This window comes from Belonocnema kinseyi, chromosome 2 (assembly GCF_010883055.1).
Source record: "Belonocnema kinseyi isolate 2016_QV_RU_SX_M_011 chromosome 2, B_treatae_v1, whole genome shotgun sequence".
In the NCBI taxonomy this organism is placed as follows: domain Eukaryota; kingdom Metazoa; phylum Arthropoda; class Insecta; order Hymenoptera; family Cynipidae; genus Belonocnema; species Belonocnema kinseyi.
The window spans coordinates 39,220,417-39,239,833 of record NC_046658.1 but is presented as its reverse complement, the minus strand read 5'-3'; the positions used below and the strand labels follow the sequence as shown (position 1 = coordinate 39,239,833).

General features: G+C 31.0%; 1 protein-coding gene across 4 annotated transcripts in view; it reads right to left on the bottom strand.

The window, feature by feature from the left end:
* LOC117167056 (mannose-6-phosphate isomerase) overlaps window positions 1-9,684 on the bottom strand; it is a 47,558-nt gene extending 37,874 nt beyond the window's left edge. For 2 of the 4 annotated variants that reach the window (XR_004466350.1, XM_033351636.1), the window contains exon 1: window positions 9,571-9,684. The gene's annotated coding sequence lies outside the window, so the exon portion shown is untranslated. Of the gene's footprint in view, window positions 1-8,992; window positions 9,075-9,307 lie in introns of all 4 variants that reach the window. The other 2 variants (XM_033351637.1, XM_033351638.1) reach the window with 2 other exon arrangements.
* Between the last annotated feature and the right edge of the window lie 9,733 nt (window positions 9,685-19,417).

Here is a 19,417-nt window from a genome sequence, read left to right as displayed (position 1 = left end):
AAGACCTTGGCTATTAATGGACCCAAGTGGGGAACCTTACATAACGGCTTCGTGAGGTTCTTCGCTTGGGGTGATTGCTAGAGAGATTAATCAGCAACCTGGATCAATCTGGATCAATCTGAAAAATCTCTATCCCATCCACACACTACTCCTTTCCCCTGCCGAGTGAGTCACGCCTACCCCGAAAGGGAAATGGCTTAATGGTGTAATAATAATAATAATAATACTTATTATAGTAGATTATGATATAGACAATATAAGAGCATTACTTCCACCGGATCAGTAATTGCCTAAAGAATACCAGGGGCTGCCAAGTAACTCTCTGGAGTATGCATTTTTAAAATATGTTCGCATATTACTCCATATACACATGTAATTGAAATGCCAGATCCATCAATTGCCACGAGATTTAATTAGTAATACCTGTTAATTAGATTAAATTATCGAGCGTATGACACAATCGTTAGTGAATTTATTTAAAAACAAATTAATATTTCATTCAGTTATTCAAAGCAAGTTTAATTCGAAAGTACACTGAAATCTGAACATTTATTTTAGGTACATAAAAAAAGGTAGACTATTTCAAAAATAATAAAGGTCTATTAAATTTGTACGACCAAATATCCAGTTTTGTTCTACATTTCAGTACAGTTTTTATAAGCAGAAAATTGATTTCAGATTAGATTTGAAAAGTAGTTAATTGTTTAATTTCCCACTGCAGTTTAAAATTAATTATTTAATATTTAGTCAACTTTAACTCCTAGATTGATTAAAAGTCCTCTGAGAATGTTTCTCTCAATAACTCAGAATAGAAACTGGCAATACTTCTAGTTCCAAGATGCCGACTCGCTCAGGCATTCAGGTTTTATGATAAAGCGATTAATAAATAATATTTTATTGTCAGTAGTGTTCTTGACGCTATTCAGAAGTAGAAACTAATTATGTGTTTTATTTAAATATTATGTACTTATTAATTTACAAGTGTTAGACAATCAGACGAATAGTTAAATCTATTATGAAGAGACTGGAGGAAAATTGGACATAATTGATAGAAATTGGGTGTATAAATATTAAATTGCATATGGTTGAAGTTTTTTGCAATTAATGGACGTAACTAATCAATTACATGTGCATACTCTAAAGAGTTTCTTGGCAGCCCCTGGTATTCTTTAGGCAATTACTCATCCGGTGGAAATAATGCTCTTATATTTTCCATATTATAATCTACTATAATAAGTATATTCATTTTAATTCTATTCCCTGGAAAGGAAAGTTTAATTTACTTTTAATAAATTGCCCTTGTGTTTAATACACTAGTATGGCCCTTATTTTTCACAATCCTAGTTCTGTTCGATTGCCCAAGAATCGACCATCATTTTTAATATTATAAAACTTTTGTGTATGTTTATATGTGTATGTGTATAATAAATAACTTATATTGTGTAATGTTTTGTTAAGGATTCGTCTTTCTGGTTTAAAAATGCAAGTACTTGGTTTCGAGTATAATATTCTTCAAGACAGTTGGGTAAAAATCCGTAAATTCTATTAAATTGTCAACAGGCGAATTTTCTACCAAATAAACTGATGCATTTTCAACTATTCTACGGAAAATTCCATAATGCTATCTAGTGAGGGTCAAAACAAACTAATATCTGCCATAACTTACTCTAATTTCAATATCTTAATTACAAGTTACTTGTCGCTGGAATCGCAAAAAAACATAGATTCTGAATATAATATTTTTAATTTGCTGATTGAAAAACTATAACATTTTTATGCATGGCATTTTATGCCTCATCACTACAAAGGAACCCCCGCTGGCAAAGCCCGCCATAGCAATCACGCTCAGTCAGGGACGTGAGGAGAAGTCGAGTGGAGAGGGTAAGACGAGCAGGTACACCGCGATGAAATGGATACTGCCCGTTTTAAAGGCTTTAAAATGTCCTTTCCGGAATTGGAATAGAAATATGATCATAAATAACAAGCAGAGAGGCTGAAATTAAAATAAGAATTCGATCATAAATAACAAGCAGAGAGGCTATATTAATAGAATAGCCGACACCCAAGGGTCCTTTGTTAAGCTTTCGGATTAAAATTTAGAAGTAGTTTTTTTTTTTTAATTTCATAGTTAACAGCCTAAAACATAATAATTCGGAATCTACGTGTTTCGATGATTTCAGATATCTAACTTTTTTTTAAATGTTTAAAATTGGAATTAATACAACGTTTCTCGTAAATCGAATGAGATACGCCAAAAAAGACAACATTTTTTTATTCAACTAGAAAATTTTATATTAGTATATAAGTTATAATTATAAATATGTATAATGAGAAAATTCACCAATTAAAAAAAGTGTTAATTTGAAGAGAAATTTAAAAAGGGAAAGCGGATTAGCCATGGCCAACTACTGTAAATAACTCTGCCCGCCCGGTATGTGACGAATACAAAAGAAACATTATATTACCGTCGCACCACTCTTAAAAGGACCACTAAAAGGTTCTTGAAAAGGATCCAAATCTCTCAGACTATCTCCGAGACTATATTGTTTCAAATCGACTCTGTTTATAGGCTCAAATGGGCCAGGCTATTTCGCTAGAGAAAACTCAGAGATTTCTTTCGGTAGGGTACTAAAAGAAGATGCACTTGAAGTCACTTTCGGCCCACGTAAATGACAGGTATTTTATTTTTTTAGGATTTTAACGCTGCAAGAAGAAGTGTTGCGATTACTCCGTGAGTTTCTAATGCAAATTTTAACGTAGAATTCGAATTTCAACAATTTAAAAGTTGATTTAGCTGTTTTTTTTTTAGTTTCTTAAAAAGGAACAGAATAGGGACCCAATGGGGTCTTTACGGGTACTTTGTAGAGGCTCCATTCGGTTCCTTCGGTCCGCCAGGGGAAACGAATGTATCAAGGTAAAGTAAAGGGAGTGGCTATTTCGCTACACATGCATGTCGAAATAGCCGAGGGTAGCTTATTTTGACATAAAAGTATGGCGTAATAGTCGACGGTAGCTTATCTCGGCATACAATTATGGCCAAATAAGGACGGTATTTTATTTCGCCCCTTCGGAATATATCCAGGATGGGGTGACGGTCAAAATAAGGAGAGAAAGTTATTTATTATTATATGGTAGATTATAATGAATAAATTAATAATTAAAAAGGCAATTGTAATGGCACCAACGAAAAATGAGAATAAGAGGCGCGTTAACCTCAAAATCGCAAAAGACATGGTTTAGAGGCGGTTCTAGCTACCACTGGTAGGTGACGCAAAAATCGGAAGCGCGAAATTTAAATTTAATTATACTTTGCTATTATAGCGAGTGAAACATTTTAATTTTAACTAAAATAAAATAAATAAAAATAAATAAATAAATTCTAAATTTTTCTTTTGCGCCTTGCCTCTTTGTTTATGCCTCTTGTGTAAGAGAGCTTTTTTGTTTAAATAAAATTTTTTAAGCGTTAGGAAAAATCCAAAAGCATTCACTTAAAAAAGTACAATGATATTTAAAAAGACAAATAGTTGCAAATTAAAAAAAAACGAAACTTTATAGCATTATTCAAATTGAACATTAATAATAATGAAGTTCTTACACAACTATATTATCAACTTTTATTTATAATTTAACTCACTTTAATTGAAAATTGGACAAAAAGTGCAAAATTGTGGAAAAAAGTCCAATTTTCTAGCAATATTCGAAGAGAAAATTGCTAAAAACAATTTCTTTAAATATCAAGTTATCAGTATAAAGTGGTATTTTATGTACTAGAAATAATTTGCATCAAAAAACGCAAAAACAAATCATAGTTAGCGTCAAAAATCCACAAACCCCATTTATTCACTCTTGGGGTTTTTTGGAACCTTGAAAATAGACACGAGACAACAAAATTTGAAACACCCTAATCTGCACTCATACAATAGAAATAACTCTAATAATACTCAACTGAATTATTATAAACAATTTCTCTAAACAAATATTTGATGAACCAATTATTTTTCGTAAGGTTTAAACTTACTTCTTTCATAAGAAAGAAAAAAAAAGAAAAACTAGAAAATTTTTTTCCAGGGGCTAGATGTGAACTTTAAATCGTAGAATCTCTTGGCGACAAAATACGGCTTCAATAAATCGAAATGGAACAAAATTTTTCAACGCCATTTTGTCAAAAATAATTATTTTTTCACTTTTTTTGGTTCACACAGAAGCTATGAATATAATATTCAAGAAACTTTTTTGTTTTTTCGGAATCTATGAGAAACTAGAGTCCGGGCAATTTCAAATCTCTCGGCTGAACATGTACAACATCTGCCCTTATAATAAAAAATGTTATGTATATTTATGACTGGAAATAATTTATTTCTTAGTTCAAAAGTGCCTTAATAAACCATACAAATGTTGAAAAGATTCGTTACATTCTTTATCCCAAAAAAAATCCCAAAATATACCCTTATTTTTGAGGTTACATTGTTACATGTTTGATTGTTCCCAAAATATATAGAATAAATAAAATAAATTGTATCCCAAAATATACCCTTATTTTTGATGTTACATTGTTACAAGTTTGATTGTTACTTGTTTAATTCTATCGGAGAAACATTATATAATTTTCATGTGGATTAAACCATTTTTGTGGCAAGCGAAATTTTTGCGCCATCTAACAGCGGAGGTCAGAACCACCTCTAAATCATGTCTTGAGATTTTGAGGTTAACGCGCCTTTCATTGACATACTTGTATGTCAAAATAAGCTACCGACGGCTCTTTCACCATACTTTTATGTCGAAATAAGCTACCGCCGGCTACTTCGACATACAGTACAAGTCCGATAAGTTTACACTTCCCTTAAAACGTCATCACATGTACGGCACCCACGTTAAATATGGTTCTCCCACTACGTGTGCTATTTTGCTAATGATTTGCACCCATGACTTACGCATGCACGCACCTAATATTGTGCTGCTAGAGTGGGAATCCGACAAGGCCGCAATTCCTGGCATTTTCCGCCCCTACAGCCCCGAAGTTGGAAAGTTATCGGACTTATACTGTATATGTATGGCGAAATAGTCGCAGCCTAAAGTAAATGGCAGCGTACCCAGAGGCAGACCGCGGAAAGAATGGTAAGAATGTGTCTTCGTGGTAATTTATATTATTCATGGACAAGTGTGGATCTCGAAACAATAAGGGTAAGTAGCTTATTTACTAGGGATGGGAAGATAGATGAGGAGTTAGATAGACGCATAAACGAAGGTGAGAAGGTTATCGGTAGAGCAGATCCACTTATCAAAAGTAAAAATATATCAAACAAAGCTAAAATGGCAATCAATAATTCTATATTTGTACCGACTGTACAATACGATAGCGAGACATGGGCATACCAAGAAAAGGATAAGAGTAAAATTAACATAATCGACATGAGATTCTTTCGCATAATATGCGTAAAAATTTTGATGTACAAAATGAGTAACGAGATAATTCTCAAAGAATGTAGTGCAGAAGAGACGCTAGTAGACACATAGTAAAGGAAACGGTTAAGATGGTGCGGGCATACTGAGAGAATGCCAAATGAACGACTAACGAAACAAGTTTACCAAAGTAAAGTAAATGGCAGAGTGTCCAGAGACAGACCGCAGAAAGAAAGGTTAGAATGTGTGAATGAAACCCTAGTTATAAGAGACATAAGAAGTCACAGAAAAACGAAAGGCTGAATGAAAAAATACATGGACGTGAAAGAAGCTAGAGAAGTATGCTAGGACAGAAAAGTATGCCCGCAAGTAGTTAATAAAAATAGTGTCAGTAGAGTGAATGACGCCTAAAACAAAAGACCTTGGATACTCATGGACCTAAGTGGGGAACCTCACATGATGACTTTGTGAGGATCTTCACTTGGGGTGATTGCCAGAGAGATTAATCAGCAACCTGGGTCGGAGCAGGGCTGCGAAACGAACGTGTTATTTAAATAAATAACACGAGAATTCTGGATTAATATAAAAATTCGATATCCTTTCCTCACATTACTCTCTTTCCCGCCGAGTGAGTCACGGCTACCCCGAAAGGAAAATGGCCTACGAGTGTACTAATAATAATAGATCTGTCATAGACAGTGAAATTAAAAACTCGACTTCGATCAAACCGTTTTATAAGCTCAAGCAAAAGTTTTTTCTTCTAAATCAATATTTTATCAGTTTTCCTAAAGGCACTCGTTAATTGATAGTTAAACTCTTATTTTTAGTAAAACTTTATTTACTTTGAATCGCATGTAAACAAGTGGAATTTATCCCTACGGAACTGCTACTTTCACATAACAGATGGCGCCGGGCTATTTCCGTGGCCGTACCTGATTTCAATTATAATTGATATTGGGTACGGCCACAGAAACAGCCTGGCGCCTGGCACACGACAAAAAAAGATCTCGTGCACCAGACGTGATAAAAATGTCTAAATGTTTTTGGGGTCACTGAATCCAAATCCGGGCTTGATTTGACTCGTCACGTCGCATTTCATTTCTTACCTCAAAAAAATGATGAAAGTTGGAACGTTTATGGAAACACCCAGAAAGGAATGCGGTTATGTGTTTTCATACTCACGCCCACCTGCAAGGCAGCGCGCCTTTGTTGGCTTCTTTACCTTAACAAATCTGAGAACGAATCATTCTACACATCCCCTTCCGGGGCAGTTGTCATCATCACAGTATCTGTCAAGGCAGCAGGATTTTGTGCTACAGACTGCTAACCATGCTCAAAGAATGCCTAATAAGTTCTATGTACGGATTCTTAATACAAACAAACTTTAAATTTTGACTCAGCGATCCTGTAAATATATAACCACTTTGCTTTCTGGGTGTTTCCATGAATGTTCCAAGTTTAATCATTTTTTGAGGATAGGAACGAAATGGGACCTGACAGAGTCAAGACAACCCCGGATTCGTATTCAGCGGCCCAAAAAACGTATAGAAATGTTTATCTGGTCTGGTGGACAAGACCTTTTTTTCGTGTGCCTGTGTTATGAATATTGAAATAGCAAGTATTGTAATCAACATTTATTTCAGTTTTGCATTGTCGATTATTGAATGAACAACACATTTCGTTTTTTAAATCATAATACAAATTTTATTATTTTGTCCAATTACTGTCAGGACAACACATGCTTTAATTTATTAATTTTTAAAATTGTGTAAACATCGCCAAAGACATATATAACTGTACTATACCAAATTTGAAATAATTTCCTTATTTAAACCACATTTGTATTCGTAAACTACGTCCCCGAAAAATTTTTTTGAAAATTTTTTTCAACAAAAAAGACCACTGGTGAGGGCCACCATTATGCGCCGAACCGTTTCAATTAAAAATTAATTGAATTATTGATCCTGACCCTAAAGGCAAAGCTAACATCTAATATTATAAATGATTACTCTTTACAGCTTTACCTATTACAGTTTTGAAAGTACATTTTTTTGATTGAAATTGTTTTTAAAAAAATGTAATAAAAAATTTTCTAACAAATAACTATATTCGTGAATTATTAACTGCTTAAAATTTTTCACACCTTTTAAAACATTGGTGAAAAGCGACAGAGAACATTCAATTGTAAAAAATGAGTATCGGTTTTTAAAGTAATTATAGAATTTGTGGACACAAAAATTTGAATTTTGAAAAATAGAACAAAATTAAAAAACATGAAATTGACTTATTTTTAATACTTGCGATTTCCTTACTTGATAGGCCCACCTCTCTCTTTCTCTCTCTGGTAGTATACGAATAAGCAATGTAATTAACTTTTCACTCAGAAACGAAAAAACCCCGTTTAAGGGCATGTGATACTTCGTCGTGTGGTTAATCGGGTATAGTTCCCCCGGCTTTTTTCCCACAAAAATGAAAAATTTTTAAACTAAATTTGGAGATGCTATAAAATATCATAACGGACGTCCCCAGACTCTTTTTTGAGGGATAATAACAAAAAAAATTATTGTGCTAAGTACAAATGTTATGCATGTGCATTATTTTGAGGTTACGTCATTTTTCAGTTCTGCCTTTCCGATAATTTGGAAATTATATATGAAATAAACTTTTTCGATTGCCTACAAACAAGGTTAGTTCCGGCATATAGTTAATGTTTATTTGTAAGTCTAAAATTTTTCGGTAAAAACATTGTATAGTTTGGAAGTAACGCTCGGGAGAATTGTAACACACATAACCTCGAAATATACACACACGTTTTCAGCAAAATCAAATTTTTTGGAATTAACCCACAAAAAAGTGTGCAGGGACGTCCATTAGAATGTTCGCTATCATTTCCCAAATTTTTAACACAAAATATTTATTATTCTAGAAAAAAAGTCGGGCGAACCTAAGACTGGTAAAATCGAGAATTTTCTAAGTATCACATGCGCTTAAGGTTTCCAATAAGGAAAATAAGGAAATTATCAGCATTTCTAATATATCAAAATCTGGTTGCTTTATTAAAGTAAAACTTCTTTAATTAACGTAATTCAAAGTTGGTATAAGAATAGAAAAATTAAAAAGAGTCCATGATTAGAGATGAATTGCTTGACATGATGTATTTTTATGGTGGGTGGGGAATTCTGTGCTTAAAATATGTGATAATCATTTTGTGCATACCCTCCATGCGAATATAAATATATTTGCTAATTAATCATAATGAGAGTCCTGATGTATGCCCTTTGAGCATGATAATGTAACCTAGTATTTTTGTTTTTGAATTGGTATGCTACCTCTTTCTGTTTTTATCAGAAAAATTAACTCGACACAGCTCTATAAGAATTCTATTGCACTCTCTTTTTAAAGCTTAAAAACCAGAATAAATTGCTGTCGAATTTTTTAATATCTACCTAATAAAATTTGTAATATAGAACAAATAAATTTTCCTTAAAATGACTAAAATTTCATGTAGTTTTTATAATTAGGTATTTTTACTATTAATGTCACTACTGGGGCAGAAGTATCAAAAATATAAAACTTGACGGCACCTTCATACCTCTCGTTGCGAGCGCGCAAACACACAAGAAAGATGCAACATTTTGGTTCTTGCTTCAAAGGCATTTCAAAATATATCAATGCTGTTAAAAGAATAATGAAACAATAAAAATGGGTGAAATTGTAGAATAGGGGCGTCACCTGTTTTTTAAAATGGAAAAACAGTTTTTTTCGGCAAAAAATTATTATAATTTTCAATTGAATGATAAATAAAGGGATTTGACAAAGCAGAAGTTGAAAATTATTGTTACTTTTAATACTACGATGTCTTAAAAATGGGTATTTCATGACATCGGAATGATCATATTTAACTTACCGTTTAGATGCTTTCAAACATCCAAACGACCAGAAAGACCCCTGATAAAACATTGATCAAGATGAAGTCAGATGCATTATACACTCTCAAATAGCAAATTAAGGAAAAACAGCTGTTCAAATTTGTTGATGAAAAAGATGAATTCATGCGAGATGAAAATTTGAATACATGACAGGTAACTTTATATTGACATTGGTCGGACATAGTTTTCATAATCAATGGTGTGATGCAAAACATGCACTTCTAGACATTTTTTCACATACGTCAACGACAAATTTTCGCAAATTTTAACTTTTTGGTATCTGACTCGGGAAAGTTGGTAAAATATCTCAGGCTGTTGCTGTTTACACCATCCGGCATCAGGTACGCTAAGCTGACTCAAGGCCTTTTCATCCGAATCTAAGAATATACGGTCTAGTCATGATCTAATAGGTACATGGTCTAACCACTGGAGGGCCCTGTTTCGTTGAAGTCACGCAACCGCTTAACTCCACCATTTTGTTGGTTTGACCGCGCAGTTTGAGTTTGACGCGTAAGACTACGGTGAACTGTTATTGGAAAATCAGCATGTAGGAAGAAACATTACGAGAATATAAAAAGAATTAATTCAAAAAGAACTTGCAATGGATATATTAGAACATTGGTGAGGAAATAGATTAAATTAGGACCAGAATGTAAGTATGTAAATATTACTGAATGATAATGATTAAAAGTATATACAATTTTTGATATTTATGATAATGAATTTCATTTTAATTATTTCCGTTTACCAGTGAATGAATAATTCTCATGTGGACCATTCTTTCAGAAATATATATGTAAAAGTGGCAGAGGTTTGTAATGGAATTACGCGGGTCTGTGAAAGGGGTTTGCCAACATTTATTGTAATTTTAAACAGTCTTCTACGAATAAGAGAGATTTTTAATAAGATACAATGTGATTTCATATTATATCTAAAAAGTGGAAAGGCAAGAGGGAGTAACTGACAAAATTAAAATTGTGCCTCACAGCAGTAGAAATTTGCGTAAAATTCATATCGCCATTTACAAAAAATGAAATTTCGCCCCAGAATCGGGTTTAACACTTCTTTTTAAACTCGAGATAGTGATAAGAAATGAAATACTCAATAGAAGTAAATGTACTACCATCCCAGAGATACGTAGAGTAACTAAATGTAGAGAGAAAAAGATTAATAAAAAAGTCATTCAGTTCGGAGAAAACTGAGTTGTACTTTTGAGGTTAGATTTTTATGGTTTCTGATAATCGTCTTAATTAAAAAAAAATCTGCCCGCATCGCGGGCACATTCTCATCGCGCGCTGTGCGCGCGGCTCTCTTCGCTCGCAAGTTTGAGCGCGCCTATGGCGCGCAATGGCTGAATCTCGCGCTTCGCGCTCGGATATTTATTCTTTGCATTTGAAATGCTTGAAAAAAACTTTATCAAAAAGATCTCTTTTAGATGACAGTATTTACATGCGTCTTCATATTCTGAATTGTTTACTTAATTAAGTATAGTCAAAGATTAAGTTTCTCAAAGCTTTGTAGGCTTTGAGGTACACATTCTCATCGTGACACTCGCGCTGCGCGCTCGCTTTCAGACAGACAATTGTAAACAGATTTTGTTGGATTTTTTTTCTCGTAACTTTCGTCGTCTTTCCACACATTTTTTGATTTTATTTTTTTTAAACGTTATTTTTCACGAATAAAACAAAAAGTACGCGTCCTATTAAGAAGTGATTCTTAACGAAGTTGTCGATCTTATTGGGATAACCATTTTTGTTAATTCATCTTTTTTCATATCCTACATAGTTTGTCCACAAAATGGAATTTTTTATTTTCAATTATTTTTTGTGCAATCAAAATTTGAAATTTCGATTTTTGAAGAAAATCCTAAAATGGTTATGATAATTTTGTAGGGATTTCGAAAATAAATAATTTTCTTCTTCCCTACCGAAAAGAATCTTTGAGTATATACTAAAAATTCTTTAGGCCAAAGAAGCTCAGGGAAAATCTCCGCAAAAACTCAGGTAGATATTTTTAAAGGTCCTGGAAGCTCGTTTAAATGGTATGAAGGCTTTAAAATATCCTTTCCGAAATTGAAATAAGAATACGATCATAAATAACAAGCAGAGAGGCTATCTCAATAGAGTAGCCGACACTCAAGGGTCCTTTGTTAAGCTTTCGGATTAAAATTTAGAAGTAGATTTTTTTTAATTTCATAGTTAACAGCTTAAAACATAATAATTCGGAATCTACGGGTTTCGATGACTTCACATATCTAACTTTTTTTTTAATGCTTAAAATTGGAATTAATAGAACGTTTTTCGTAAATGGAATGAAATACGCCAAAAAAGACAACATTTTTTAATTCAACTAGAAAATTCTATATCAGTATATAAGTTATAATTATAAATAAGTATAATGAGAAAATTCATCAATTAAAAAAAGTGTTAACAATTTGAAGAGAAATTTAAAAAGGGAGAGCGGATTAGCCACGATCAACTACTGTAAATAACAGAAAAAAGTGGTCTAAAAAATTTTCAAAATGCGCTCACTTTTTGAATTTTTATCAAAAGTAGCTGGTGCACGAACTCGTCCTTTCTTTTAGGACCTGAAAAAAGTGTGCTAAAGATGAATTAGATTCGTTCATTTTTTCGAGAGTTATCGTGTTTACGGACGGACGGATAGACAGACAGACAGACAGACGCCATCGTAAAATTTTTGTAAAAAACAAACCAACTTCAAAAAAATGATCAATTGCCACCTTCTCCCTTTCCACCCTTAATATAATAATTATATTACGAGCGTAACACAAAATGTGATAAACAATAAAGAACAAGAAATCGATAGTTATAAATAAATATTGGATTAATTAAATATCCTTCGATCACATCGTCCTCGATCCAAATTAAGGACGTGTTTTTGAATAAATAAAACAGAATAATTATCATTTTTTATGTCAAGGGCACTGCAGGTGGGCCGTTTAAATCGAAGAAAAAAATTCTCGATCATTTCCCGGTTCACAAACATTTTTCACGGCCAATGAAATTTATAAAATATTTAAACTATGTTCCAAACATTTTTCCATATGAAGTAATAAACAATAAACAACAAATTAAGGCATTCAAAGTGGAACCTTTGAATTCCAAAGTTTTAAAATTGAAGTTTAAAAGTTTTCAATTCAAAAATAGTGTATTCAAATGCTCAATAACATACACGCATAAACTGGAAGGTACTAACACTTTTAAATTGAACAGTTTAAAGTGAAATGCACATAAATTGCAAATTTGGAAGTAATTTTAAACTAGACACATCTAAAATTGAAAAATAATTTTTTAACTTAACATTTCTTAAATTAGAAGTTGAATTATTTTTATTTTAAATAGTCTAGGCATCCTTCAAAAGCTTTAAAATTTTATTTCGAAAACCAGAAAAATTTAGAAGTGCTTTTAAATTTTTCCAAATTCACAATCATTTTTCAATTTTTATCAGAACTTTTAAATATATTTTAAAATGAATTGGATTTTTTCTATAACTTTTAGAAAATCCTGCTAATTAAAAAAAAATTAAATTTGAATTTATAAATAACAATAGAACACTTATTATTTATACAAATATTAGAGTAATATTAAGAGATATTTGGAAGATTTTAAAAGATTCGAATTAAATTCGGAATTTGAAATAATTTGAAATACTTACCGCCGAATTAAAAATAAAATTCAGATTTTTGCAGATTTTAAACTAAAGATTTAGACTTTTTTAAGAATTGTGAAAGACTACAAAAGAATAAAAATTTTTTTAAGATTCTTAGGAAAATTGAAAATGATTTTTCACTTTGAAAATTATTGTAACAGAAAGTTTAAGAAGAATTTAACTAATTTAAATAATGATCAAAGAAGAACATGGAAGATTTTATTTAATTTGCTGAATTTTCAAAAATTGTAGGATAACCTCGATTAATTTAAAAATATATTTAGAAGTTCTGGAAAAAATGTGAACACACTTCGCTTAAATTATTTAAAATATTTCAAGTTTTTAATTAGTTTTGAATCTTTTTAAAGCTTCTACATATCTCTTAAAATTATTCAATTTTTTTGTACAAATAAAAAGTGTTCAATTTTTATTCATGCGTCAAAATTTAACAATTTCACTGATAAATTAAACACTTTTTAAATTGTTTTCTTTTAAATATTTGGTTTCAATTTACTCGTCTTAAATGAACAGTGGAATATTGCTTAATATTAAATACTTATTCTTTTTCTACATTAAGAAATTTCAAATTGAATGGTATAAAAATGAAATAATTTAGACTCACAATATTTTTAATTTAATAAAAACCTTTAATTATGACTGTATTATTGATAAATTATGAAAACTTTTATTTAAAAATAAAATTATCGGAATAAATGATATATTAATTTTAATTCATATCACGACTTTCGGATTGAAACAGTTACAATCTGGAAATTCTCAAATTTTGAACGGATTTAGAATTGTTCGGTCAAATCAATTATTGTTCAGATTTCTATACTTAGAGTACATATCCATTTTTTAAATTATTTATATCTTTAGTTGATAAATTAAAACGGGGTTTTTAACAAAAAAATTTCAACTTCAGATCCTTTAAATTTTTAATTGTTTAAATCCTCAAAACTGCACTTTAATTATTTTAAAAACTGTTAAGATCTAACTTGGGCAGATATTTCTTCTGAAACTTGGTAAAATTTCCGGTTTCTCTGTCCGGCGGCCACCCTTTTTTTTTAGAAAAAAATCTTAGATTTAAAAAACTTCCAATTTTGAATTTGTTTTTAACCCTTAAACAGCATTTTCGAATTATTTAATTAAAAATATATGCTGAAAAATTAAAAATCTAAAACAGAAAATTTTTTAAGTGAAAAACTTTCGAATTAAGCATTCTAAACTAAATGATATAATAATTGATAAAAATATTAATTTAGGAATTTTTTTAAAAACGGTTGAAAGAAAAGTTGAATCAAAGTCCCGGTCTCATAAAATTCCCGTTTTCCAGGTTTCCCGGTCCAGGGGCCAACCTTTACTGAATTATATAATTTTTTTAATGCAGAACAATGCATACAAGAAATTGTGATGCTTAGATTTTACATTTGAAAATCCCTTACGTTTGCCGCCTTGCTTATCCAAGATGGAGAAATTAAGCGGTGTGTCCTTGTTGGTTCGGTTTTTCTTTTCTTGCGCGTGGCTAGACCATGTATTTATTGGATCATGCGGTCTTGTCATCAGCTTGATGGTGTATTTACACCATCGACATATAGAAATGGACCGGTAATGCTGTGGGGAGAACGGTAATGGGCTCTAGAGAGAGAGAAAACATTTGAGATGAGACCTATCTCTTTCTAGATAAAGCTGATTGATCGAGAATATTTTCATTGGGTAAAGTTTGGCGCAGCACAGGACCGTACTTTATGTCGTAAAGTTATTGAATATAGTAAAATAAAAAATATTAATTAATGTTATAGAAATATTGTTAAAATTTTTGATAGTTTTTACATTATTTTTGAACTCACAAAACGATTATTATTGTAGCATTTTGAATCAAATTTCAAGAAGAATTTAAGGTTACCAAGTTTTTAAAATAAACAGGTTCTGGTCAAGTTCTGAAACAGGTTATTTTACATGAATGTTCTTTAAAATTATAATGTTTCTTTTGCCAGTTTCAGATGGCTTCCCAGTAGCAGTTGGTCTCCTGATTATTCCTTCGTGGTCGTACCAGGGGTGGGAGATTGCTTATACCGTGTATTTGATTTCGACCTACTTACCCCAGCGCGCCCTGTTTGCCTTAGCCTTCCGGGAACTAAAATTAAGGGTCCAAAAGCGCGCCCTGTTTGCCTTATTGTTATTTTTCGGGAACTAAAATGAAAGGTGGCTTACCTGCCACTCACTTGGTAAAACAGGGTACACTTTGATAAAGTCGGTAGAGAAGATCGGAGTTGGTGACAATAATTCATAATAAAATAATAAATTAAGAAAAATTTATCAAATCTACTCCTTTAAAACTAATTATTTAACTAAGCTTTGGCTTCAATGATTTTCTCAACTAGAAAATGTTATCATAATAAAGATAATTTTTTATTTGTTATCTCCAGTTCTTATTAATAATTAATTTATAATTAATACTGTGAATAATTATACCTAATTATTTTGATCCATGTTATTTAAATTTAAATTCATTATTGTATTTTTAAAGATAAGGAGTTTATATAATAATAATTACAGTATGATCTTCAATTCACTAGATTCTATATATTAGAAGCTATTCAATATCAATATGATTAATATTTTACATAATTTTCATTAGATAATAAAGCTTTAACTTTGACCAATTTTTAATTTAAAAATTGTAATCGCTTCGAATTAAAAATTATTTTTCAATTACATTATTCAATTTTGATCACTCTAAATTAGTCTAATTTTAAAAATTGAAGTTGGTCATTTTTTTCAGAGATTCTGATACAAAAATCTTTTGATATATGTATTTTTCTTAAATTTCAAGCAAATTCAATAGAACTTAGTCAATATCGTAAAAAATTTAAAATCTAAGTATTTGATATGTCCATACGAATAGGAGAGAAATACTTCCTTGATTTGGAAGAACACCGTTAACTGCATTTAAGATAAGGCCCTTGAGCCGCCTACCGTTAATTGCTTCAGGTGACTTTATCCGATTTGCAGTTAATGGTGTTTTTTCAAATCACGTCAGAATAGGCATGTCGTTGCCGGATCTAAATAACGAGCGGGCTGTTCTACCTAGATCTTGGATTGTTAAACCTCTATTGCTTTTGCAAACCAACATGGTCCCCTCCCCCTTATAATTTATGATCAATCCCCGCGGCCAAGTTAGGTAGCATGAGGCTAGTCCCCTCCTATTCCAATGTCCATCAGAGGCGGTGGAGCTCCAAGGGGACACAGGGGCCAATGCCTCCCATAGAAATCGACCAGGGAGGGCCAAAGTCTTAATTTGCCTCCTCGTAAATAAAATGCTTAAACCAAAGATAATAATATCTTTGCTTAAACTCATCCGATCGTAGGATATAGAAAACTTTCAATTCTTCCTTGCTTTGTTTAATCTTTGAAATCTATCTGAACTCTATGTGGAATAATAGCCTTTCCGAATTCTTTTGCATTTATCCGAAGCCTTTGCGAAATATTTGAAATTTTTGTAAATTCTTCATAAAATCTTTGAGGTATTATTGCAACCTTTGTAAATTCTTCGTGAAATAACTTTTTTAAATCTATTCAAAATGTTTAAAATTTTTGAGAATTTTGAAAACTTTCTGAAATAATAGAAGTCTTTGTAAAATAATGGAAATATCTGTGAAATCTTTTAAACATATCCTAAATCTTTCCAAAATGTTTGAAATCTTTGCAAAATCATTAGGCAATCATTGAAATCTTTGGTTCAATCTTTGAAATCTATCTGAAATCTTTCTGAAATATTTGAACTCTTTGGGAAATCATTTAATTCTTTGTGAAATACTGGTAAATTCTCTAAAAATCATTGTGAAATATTTTAAAGGTATCTGAAATCATTCAAATCTATCTGAAATCTCGGCGAAATCTTTGAAATCTTTGAAAATTTTGGGAAATCATTGACATTTTTGTGAATTGTTTAAAAGTCTTCGCAAATTATTTGAAATACTTTTGAAATATTCGGTGATATTTGTTAAATTAATAAAACCTTCGTGAAATCTTTTTAAAATGATTGAAGTCTTTATGCAGTCTCTTAAATCGACCCGAAATCTTTGAAATCTTAATTGTCGAATAATAGAAGACTTTATAAAATCTTTTAAATCTATGCGAAGTCTTTGCGAAACTTGTGAAATTGTTCCGATTTCTATGGTATTTAACCGTTCTTGTAAGAATGTCATTTTAAGTTTTAATAATGTCAGCTTTTAATAATGCCAATTTAAGTCAGAATCAATTGGACTTAAATAAGTTAGTGCACATTTTTGAATGGACATACTTTGACCTGCTAGATCATTAACCATTTTTAATAAAATCATATGGTAACTACTACATCCAGAATGTAAAGCTTCATTAAGAAATTGGCATTAGCTACTTGTAGATGAAATAGTAACTCTTTGTACCATAAAAAATAATTAAGAGAGTCTCGTTGCCAGTTTCTAATAAATAATCTCAGAGATTTGTAATAGAGCGAAATAATTTTCATGACAAATAAATAATAAAATTGAGTAATTTTAAAGGTTCTATTACCTATTCGTTTTTTGTTATAAACGTTTATTTTTGTTTGTTTGTTAAATATTAATGGACTCTTAAGACTCTTAAAAAAGCTAGTTCTTCGAAAACAGCATTGGACTCTATAAATATAAACCATCCTAAATTTGTAATATGCCAAAGGCGTAAAACACATCGGTATTTTCCAAGTAAATAGTCGCTAGCGCATCTGGAGCACGGTGCACAGTGGTCTGGAATAGGAATTTAATGTTCAGGATCGCCCACAGGTCGTATTTCTTAACCGATTTAAAAGTTTTTTCTTTAGAAATGCTCAGCAATTAATTTTCAAGAGAATTGTGGTTTGCATTTTTTTATTTTTTTCCACGGAGCAACAATATATAAACAAATATAGTGACAAAATTGACCATTTTAGCTTTGTGAATTTTTATCTTAAGAAAAAATACATTATTGCACATGTATACATAGAACATAATTAATTTTAATAATATTTAACTTAATTATTATGAACAATTTTTATAAACAAATTCTTATTATTTTTGTTTTATCATAGAAAAAATCGTTTATTTCACGCTAGTTTCTAATATTTTTCATAAAAGTCACAGTTTGTAACAAAAAAATTACCAGGAGTTAACAACTATTGTTTTTATAAACATTTCTATAAACAAATTCTTTATAAACGAGTTTTTCTCATAGCTGAATTGATTTTTCTGAACAAAAGTGATTCACAATTGTCTTTAAAGCCATTTATATACTTTAAACTTTATCAAACATAAACAATATAGATTGTTTATAACAATTTAGTTGAACAAGTCTCCTAATCGGCCGTTTCCTCATTTGTATTTTATGAAGTTACGTACAAAAAAAAAGAAAGATAATTGACTTCTGAATACGCAAGTACAGCGTTATTGCACCTTATTTTCACTTGTTCCTCATTTATTTTTCAGGAAGTTGCATAAAACAAATGAAAGATAGGTGACTTCTTAAAACGCAAGTACAGCGTTATTGCTATGAACGGCTTGCTACAGAAATTTTTATTAACAATTACGAAAATTATTACCTAATGTCCCATATCCAATTTTGGAATCACTATTAGTTTATTGTCGGATAATTTCAGTAGCAAACCGTCCTTTTTGCATGTAAAAAAGTTTTGTTTAAAAAATTGTTTATCACAATCATATAAACTATTCTTTATTTAATTTCGTTGATTAGTCACCGCAATAAATGTCACTCTAATAATTATTGAAGAAAAAAAACATTGTTTTCTACGTGGAAATGGCCGATTAGGAGACTTGTTTAACTAAATTGTTATAAACAATCTATATTATTTATGTTTGATAAAGCTTAAAGTATATAAATGGCTTTAAGGACAATTGTGAATCACTTTTGTTAAGAAAAATCAATTCAGCTATTAGAAAAACTCGTTTATAAAGAATTTGTTTATAGAAATTGTTTATAATAATTAAGTTCAATATTATTAAAATGAATTATGTTCTATGAATGCATGTGCAATAATTCCGGCTGATAGTGAGTTTCTATCTGTCTTTTTTCTTGAGATAAAAATTCACAAAGCTAAAATGGTCAATTTTGTCACTATATTTGTTTATATATTGTTGGTCTGTGAAAAAATTTTTAAAAAAGCAAACCACAATTCTCTTAAAAATTAATTGCTGAGAATTTCTAAAAAAAAACCTTTCAAATCGGTTAAGAAATACGACCTGTGGGTAGAAAATATTTGGGACTCTAATCTGTAATGCAGCTAGCCCATTCATCTTTCGGGAAACTATCTTTTGAAACAGTCAGGCCTGTGGTTGTAAAAAGTAGAAATATAGGCGGGAATTCTCTAGGAGTCTAAGACTCTCGGTAGATTACTGGGGATGAGT